Here is an 8,361-nt window from a genome sequence, read left to right as displayed (position 1 = left end):
ATAATATGTACTTCATAGGGTTTTTGTGAGCATTAAAAAAGTTAAAATGTGTAAAATGTGTAATAGAGAGCCTGGAAACATAAAAGAGTAAGTGTTTGGTATTATTCTTATACCCAAAACTTTGGTATATACTATTCCTTTAATTGGAAGTCATATTTCCTAAGGTCAATCTGAAAGCAAATACAGTTTAAGATTTCCCATTGCTTTTAGCTTAAGTAAAAAAGATCAAAGGTTTCTACTAATCTTACAACTTAAACCTGAGAGGTGGCAGGGACCCTATACGTCAGCGAAATTTTAGCATTTAGTTGTAATTTCCACATGACTGTATTATAATAATCACCATGCCACTTAGAACAGATATCATGCTAAACCTTTGTAACTTTCCCGTCATCATCTTTGACCTTTCACTACTACAACCCTACATCTGTCAAATGTTACAACAAGTGCCTTATCTCACAATTTAGAAATAATGGCATAAACCACAGAACCAAGAAGTTTCATCCATGGTATTTGTGCAAACTGTGTTGTCTCAATCTTCTCCGGATCAGTCACCAGTAACCAGGAGAATGCAATAATTCTTTCTTTTATAAATTGTAATGTAATCTAATGAGCCAGACCCCTAAGAGATGAGTGTAATTGTCATACTCCACTGGGAATCCTACTTGTCATGATATATCTTAATATCTGAGTCAAAGCAGTTCATCAGTCCAACCAAGCATTACATTCTTCTTCCCCACCTCCATTCCTTTTATCACCCTGGAATTTTTCTACTGAGATTTGCCCTAAATGGTCTATAGTTTCCATAGCAATTCATCTAAACTATACATACATAAGTTAGTGCAGTGAAGATATGTGACAGAGAAAATCATTATTCTTCATAAGAAATAGTGATACTTGGTCTTGTAAAAATAAGGAATGTTGAGAATTATTAAATATAATGTTGGGCTAGGCATGGTGGCTCACCCTGTGATCCCTGTACTTTGAGAGGTTGAGGCAGGAGGATCCCTGAGGCCAGGAGTTTGAGACCAGCTTGGTCAATATAGTGAGAGACCCTGTCTTTACAAAATAGAAAAAAAAAAAAAAAAAAAAAAAAGGAAAAAACATGTTACAAAGTTCTAATACTTAAAAATTCTCAGGCCAGGTGCGGTGACCCACGCCTGTAATCCCAGCACTTTGGGAGGCCGAGGCAGGTGGATCACAAGGTCAGGAGATGGAGACCATCCTGGTTAACACGGTGAAACCCTGTCTCTATAAAAATATAAAGAATTAGCCGGGAGTGGTGGTGGGCGCCTACAGTGCTGGCTGAGGCAAGAGAATGGCGTGAACCCGGGAGGCGGAGCTTGCAGTGAGCCGAGATCGCGCCACTGCACTCCAGCCTGGGCGACAGAGCGAGATTCCGTCTCAAAAAAAAAAAAAAAAAATTCTCATCTGCTTGAGGGAGTAATAACATGATAATTACATCAGATCTCCAGGATGCTCAAGTAAACCGTCCAGACTCTTAGCCATATATTTATCAAATTATTTTGTAATGACATCTTTGTGCTGTGATTTCTGAAAATTCAGTAAAAGATGGAAATTCATATTAGTGTGTAATGATTTTAATGAACTATGACTATGACATTTGCATTTAGAAGACATTCAGTGACTCTAAGTTGAATTGACAGTGGCATGACAATCTTGATAAAGAGATTATTAGTGGCTGGAAAAAAAGTGCCAAGGCTAGCTTTGTGAAATGGCATGCTTTCTCTATGTTTTAGCTTAGCAGCAGTACATTTGTGTATATATGTGTCTCCCTTCTTCTATCCCTTTCCTCGGGGAGCCCTGTGCACTGGGTGACAGACAAAGGATGATAGAATCACCTGGTAAAGGGGTAAATAACAAAGCACAGAAAGTAGAAATGGGAATTGGCTGAAGCACAGCTTTTGAAACCCCTGCGAATACACTGGGGATGGGGCAGGGAGTACAGTGAAAGAGTTAGGAGACAAGAATAACAGGAAGTTTCTCCTCCTGTCTCCTTGCCTCTCTCCCCACTAGAAAGTAAGCTCTGTTAAAGGGAGGTCTTTTGTTCCCATACAAGCAGCCATATGGGTTTTGTTCCTATACAACCAGCACCTAGAGCAGAGCCTAACAATAGCTACTTAGTAAATATTTCATAAGTCAATGAACAAGAGAACAAAAGTAGCACAGAAAAAGCAGAATTTGAAGATTAGAGGATCGACTTAGCTAAGTAAATTGAGAACTCTTCTGCTAAAAGCGTCTGGTTGCTAATATGGGAAATGCCCCTCATTCCTATAGGAAATATGTATTAATTTCGGGTAAGCTTCACTCTGTGAAGCACAATAAAATCACACTCATATAATACCTTCTTATCAACTGCCCAGACTAACAGTGCTGCAAAACACAAATGTAAATGATTGAAGTGATAAAGTTAAAACATTATCAAACAACAATTAATATTTGCTTAATTTGGTTGTTTATTTCTTGCTGGATTAGTAACTTCTTATGTACAGCAGTATCTCATTCATCTTTGTTCCCTGGTAGTTCGCATTATCTGATTCAGAGTAGCCATGCATTTATTAATTTCATTGAACTGAATCCCAAGAAACATTCTCAGCAAAACATACATCCTGGTAGATCAAGTAAGGCCTCTCCTAATCTGTGAAAACAAAGGAAGATAGTGTTGTTATGTTGTTAAATCTTCTGTAAAACAGGTAACATTAGGAAATTCTTCCTCTGGTTTTAAAGAACGGTTGCATTGGCACTAATTTGATTTTTTTTTTACTGTTTTGCTTTATATAATCCCATCACTTGAGGCTTGCACTGCAAATCTGTCTTGTCAGACAACTGTTGCCACCCACTGCCTGTCAGCTTCTCAGAGGATGGTGGCTTTGTCAGAGAAAAAGCATTTATACCTCTGATGATTCAATCAATTGATTTAGGAAAGCATCACTTCTAAAAGAGCACAGCTTCCAGACAAGAAGAAAACCTTGTACTCCAGTCCCTTGGGCTACAATTTGATTTGTGTTGAAAAGTATTAGCGATATGATCCAACTGAGACTGGGGAGACTGGTACATTAGGCAACATAGCAGACATACACATTTTAAACAAAACAGTAATAGTGGGAGGTGAGATAATATATAGAAACATGGGATCTTAAACTGTTCTAATATATTTCAATGATAAGTAAATAATTCTGAGGGGATTATGGTCTAATCAGCTTTACACAGATAAGAAGTGGTAAGAATAAGACTGTGGATTAGAAGTCATACATCCTGTGTGTTAGATTAAAAGAATACTTTCCTCTAGATTAAAGACTTTCAGACTAGAACCTTGAGAAGTCTGGTGCTGTTCAATATGGTAGACACTTGTGTCATGTAATTGAAATTAATTTTAAATTAATTAAATAAAATTTAAAATTCCATTCCTCAGTCACCTTAACCACATTTCAAATTTCCCATAACCATACTAGACATTTGCTAAATACAGGATAGGGAAGGCACAGAACTTTCCCATTAGTGCAGAAGGCAATTTTGAGCATCACACCTCTAAGATTTTGTTTGCCAGTAACTGCTGCTTTCGATTTCATGCTCATCTCAAAGTATTAAGTAGTTCTGCACGTTCCTCAAACATCATATATTTGATTTCCACATAGAATTTCACATAAAAATGATTTTAAAATAATTTAATATCACAGTAACTGTTTGACTTTGTTTCTGTTTCTCCTAGGATGGTCCCATAATCCTGCTTATAAATGATCTATCCTGCATTAGTTGATTGTTTATGGTATGTTGTTACATTGGTTTTCTAGGGCAACTAAAACAAAATAACACAAACTGAGTAGCTTAAAACAACAGAAATACAGTCTCAAAGTTCTGGAGGATGGAAGTCTAAAAGGAAGGTGTTAACAGGGCCATGCTGCCTCTGAAACCTGTAGTGGGATAATTTATTCTATGCCTCCTCCTAGTTTCCAGTAGTTCTCAGCAATCCTTGGCATTCTTCGGCTTGCAGTTGTAACACTTTACTCACACCCCTGCCTCCCTTGTCACATAGTCTTCTTTTCTCTTCTGTCTGTACCTCTTCATCTCTGGTTTTTTTGTTTGTTTGTTTTTTGTTTTGAGACGGAGTCTTGCTCTGTCGCCCGGGCTGGAGTGCAGTGGCTGGATCTCAGCTACCAGTCATATTGGATTAAGGGCCCACCCCACTAGTATGACCTCAACTTAACGAACCATACCTTCAATGATCCTATTTTCAAATAAGATCACATTCTGAGGTACTGGGGATTATAATTTTTCATATCTTTTTGAGAGGACAAAATTCAACCCACAAGAGTTACTTATAAAATTTCCTATAGACTTTAATATATATATTTTATATATATAATGGTATATATATCATATGGTATATATAATATATATTAAATATACACACACCCATATATATTAAATATATATACTTTATATTTAATAAATATATCATATATATTATATCTAACATATATTTATATATATTTAATATATATGGGTGTTTGTGCACTTGTGTGTGTATATGAAAATATAATAAATATACATATATATTTTTCCACATAGTGACACACATCCAGAGTTAAATCACAAAGTAAGGATCTGTAGAACTTGATCATAAAACAGATTTGCCATAATTAGCAAGTGTATTATTTATCCATATCATTCATAAAAACTGACATTAGTTTGGGCGCAGTAGCTCATACATGTAATCCAAGCACTTTAGGAGGCCGAGGTGGACAGATCAGGTGAGGACAGGATTTCGAGACCAGCTTGGCCAACGTGGTGAAATGTTGTCTCTGCTAAAAATACAGAAATTAACCAGACGTGGTGGCTGGCACCTTTAATCCCAGCTGCTTGGGAGGCTGAGGTAGGAGAATCTCTTGAACCCAGGAGGCAGAGGTGGCAGTGAGTCGAGATTGCGCCATTGCACTCCAGCCTGGGCAACAGAGCCAGACTCAGTCTCAAAACAAACAAACAAACAAAACCTGATGTGAATATAAATATAGTATTCTGTTTCAATATAAATACAAATGTTAAAAATATTTTATTTTAAAATAAATATAGACTCAGGGAATTATAAAATATATGTGGTAATGACCTGTGTAGTCTTCACCCAAACTCCATCAGTGTTAACATCTTGCATAGGATAGCACAATATCAAAACCCGGAAATTACTAGAAATTCAAAATATAGAGTTTATTCAGATTTCAGCAGTTATGCATGAGCTCGTGTGTAGGTGTGTGTGCATGCTCATGGAGCTCTGTGCAATTTTATTACATGTGTAATTGCATGTGCTCTCCATTAATCAGGATACTTAATGGTACTGTCACAGGACTTTCATATGCTTCTTCCTTTATAGCCACGTCTTCTCCAGCCTGCCCCCAACCCAGCAACCACCATTCTGTCCCTGTCTCTATAATTCTGTGACTTAACAAATGTCATATAAATGGATTCATGCAATATGTATCACTTTGTAATTGGCTTTCTTCATTCATCTTAATTTTCCTGAAGTTCATCCAAGTTGTACGTGTCAATAGTTTGTTCCTTTTTATTGCTGAGGAGGATTCCATGATTTGGATGTTCCACTGCTTGTTTAACCATTCACCCATTGAAGAACATTCTAAGAGTTTCCTGTTTTTGGCAATTATGAATAAGGGTGCTATGAACATTTATGTATAAGTGACTGTATGTAAAAAACTTTCAGGCTGGGCTCAGTGGCTCACGCCTGTATTCCCAGCACTTTGTGAGGCCAAGGCAGGCCCATCACGAGGTCAGGAGTTCAAGACTAGCCTGGCCAACATAGTGAAATCCTGACTCTACGAAAAATGGAAAAAAATTAGCCAGGCGAGGTGGCACGTGCCTGTAGTCCCAGCTACTCGGGAGGCTGAGGCAGGAGAATCGCTTGAACCCAGGAGGTAGAGGTTGCAGTGAGCTGAGATCACGCCATTACACACCAGCCTGGGTGACAGTGCGAGAGACAGTCTCAAAAAACAAACAAACAAACAAACAAACCAAAATTTTCAGTTCTCTGAGATATTTGCCAACAGTGCAATTCCTGGGTCATATGTTAAGACTCTTTTTAGTCTTAAAAGTAACTGTCAAACTCTTTTCTGAAGTTGCTGTACCATTTTACATGCAAACTAATAATGCGTGAATCACCTAGTTTTGACATATTGTTGACAGCATTTGTGGTGTTATCATCATCTTTAAACTTATACATTCTGATAGGTGTGAGGTTTGTACTGATATCTTATTGTGCTTTGAATGTATTTTTCTTTTTCTTTCTTTCTTTTTTTTTTTTTTTTTTTTTTTTTGAGACAAGGTTTTACTCTGTCACCCAGATTGGAGTGTAGGCTCGCAATCAGGGCTTACTACGGCCTTGAACTCTTGGGTTCAAGCAGTCCTGTTGCCTCAGCCTCTCATGTGGCTGGGAGTACGTCCATGTGTAACCATGCCCAGCTAACTTTTTAAAAAATTATTGCTTGTAGAGACAGTGTCTTACTATGCTGCCCAAGCTGCTCTTGAACTCCTGGGCTCAAACAATCCTCTTGCTTTGTATCTTCATGTATGTTGCTTATTTTCTAATTGTATTGCGTGATTTATTAATATTGAATTTTAAGAGTTCTTTACGCCTTCTACATGAGTCCTTTGTCAGATGTGGGATTTGAAAATATTTTGTCCTAGTCTATCATTTGTATTTTCATCTTAGGGTCTTTTACTGAGCAAAATGATTTACTTTCATAGGTTTAATTTATCAGCTTTTCTGTTTATGGATCATACTTTTGGTGCTAAATCTAAGAAATCTCTACCTTGTCCTAGGCCCTAAATATTTTCCTTACCTTTTTAGAAGTTTTATATTTAATACATTATTCATTTTGAGTTAATTTTTATAAGGTGTCAGATTTAGATTCAGGTTTATTTTTTACCAATAATTGTACAATTGCTTCAACACCACTTGTTGAAAATACTATCCCCCTAAATTGAGTTGTTTTTTACCCTCTGTCAACAAATAATTCTAGTTTCTCTGTTCTGTTTCATTGATCTGTGTGGTTGTTCTTCCAGCACTACTACACTGGTTTGATTACTCTGGCTCTAAAATAAGCCATCATATTGTGTAGAATAGTTCCTCCCCCTTTATTCTTTTGTTTTTCAAGTGTTTTATCTATCCTAGAGAATGTCTGTAGAAATTTTAGAGTAGGTTTGTCTGTGCCTACAAAACTCTTGCTGAGATTTAAGAATTGCATTAAGCCACAAACCAATACAAGAATTGATATCTTTACTATGTTTTGCCTTCCAGTCAATCAACACAGTATGCTTCCCCAAGTATTTAGGGATTCTTCAATTTCTTTCTTAAATATTGTGCAATTTTCATCATACAGCTCCTGTATATTTTCAGTTAAATTTATATCTACTATTTAATCTTCTTTGGAACACTTATAAAGGGTTTGCATTTTAAATTTATTTGCACCTTTACATAAGAATGTAGTTGATTTATATGTGTTGATCTTGTATCTCATGACCAGATTGAATTAATTTGTTAGTTCTAGAAACTTTCTTTGTAGATTTCTTCAAAGTTTTTAATAGAACATCATGTCATCTGCAAATAGAGTTTTATTCTGTTTCAATCTGTATGCCTTTCATTTATTTTTCTTACCTAATCGTTTTCTATACATCTTCTAATAATATGTTGACTGATGGTAAAGGCAGACATTCTTGCTTGCTTCACTGTTTTAGAGATAAGGCATTTAACCTTTTACTACTTGTATGATGTTAGCTATAGAATTTTGTAGATCCTCTTTATTAAATTGTGTTCAGAGCCTCTACCGAGAGTTATGAGAAATTTTGTCCATTTTTGTCTACATAAGTTAATACAATTATTTGCACAATGACTCTTGATTGACTTTCACACTCTGAACCTGTCCTGCCTATGGAATAAAGGCCACTAAGTCATGGTATATTATTCCTTGTGTACATTGCTGTGTTAAAAAGGCAAAAAGTAAATGAATAAATGAATAAATAAATAAAATAAAAAGTTGAGATTTGAATTCATGCCAGATTTTGTTCTGAATGTTTTCCTTGTTGCTTCATTTTGCTTTTCTTTGCCTTTGATTTTGGTCCAAGGATAATTCTGATCTCTCATAAAATGGGGCCAGTGGAACGCATTATGCATTATTGCATAGTGAAAGACATTAGCAAAATTGTTGTTAATTCTTTGAATATTTGGTAAAATTCTCCATTGAAAACATTTTGGCCTGGAGATTGGAGATTTCTTTTTCAGGATTTTTTTAAATTATGAGTTCATTTTTTTATCTTTTTAAAAACATTTATTTTAAGTTT

Source organism: Macaca nemestrina, chromosome 3, assembly GCF_043159975.1.
Source record: "Macaca nemestrina isolate mMacNem1 chromosome 3, mMacNem.hap1, whole genome shotgun sequence".
Lineage (NCBI taxonomy): Eukaryota > Metazoa > Chordata > Mammalia > Primates > Cercopithecidae > Macaca > Macaca nemestrina.
This window is presented reverse-complemented; position numbering follows the sequence as displayed.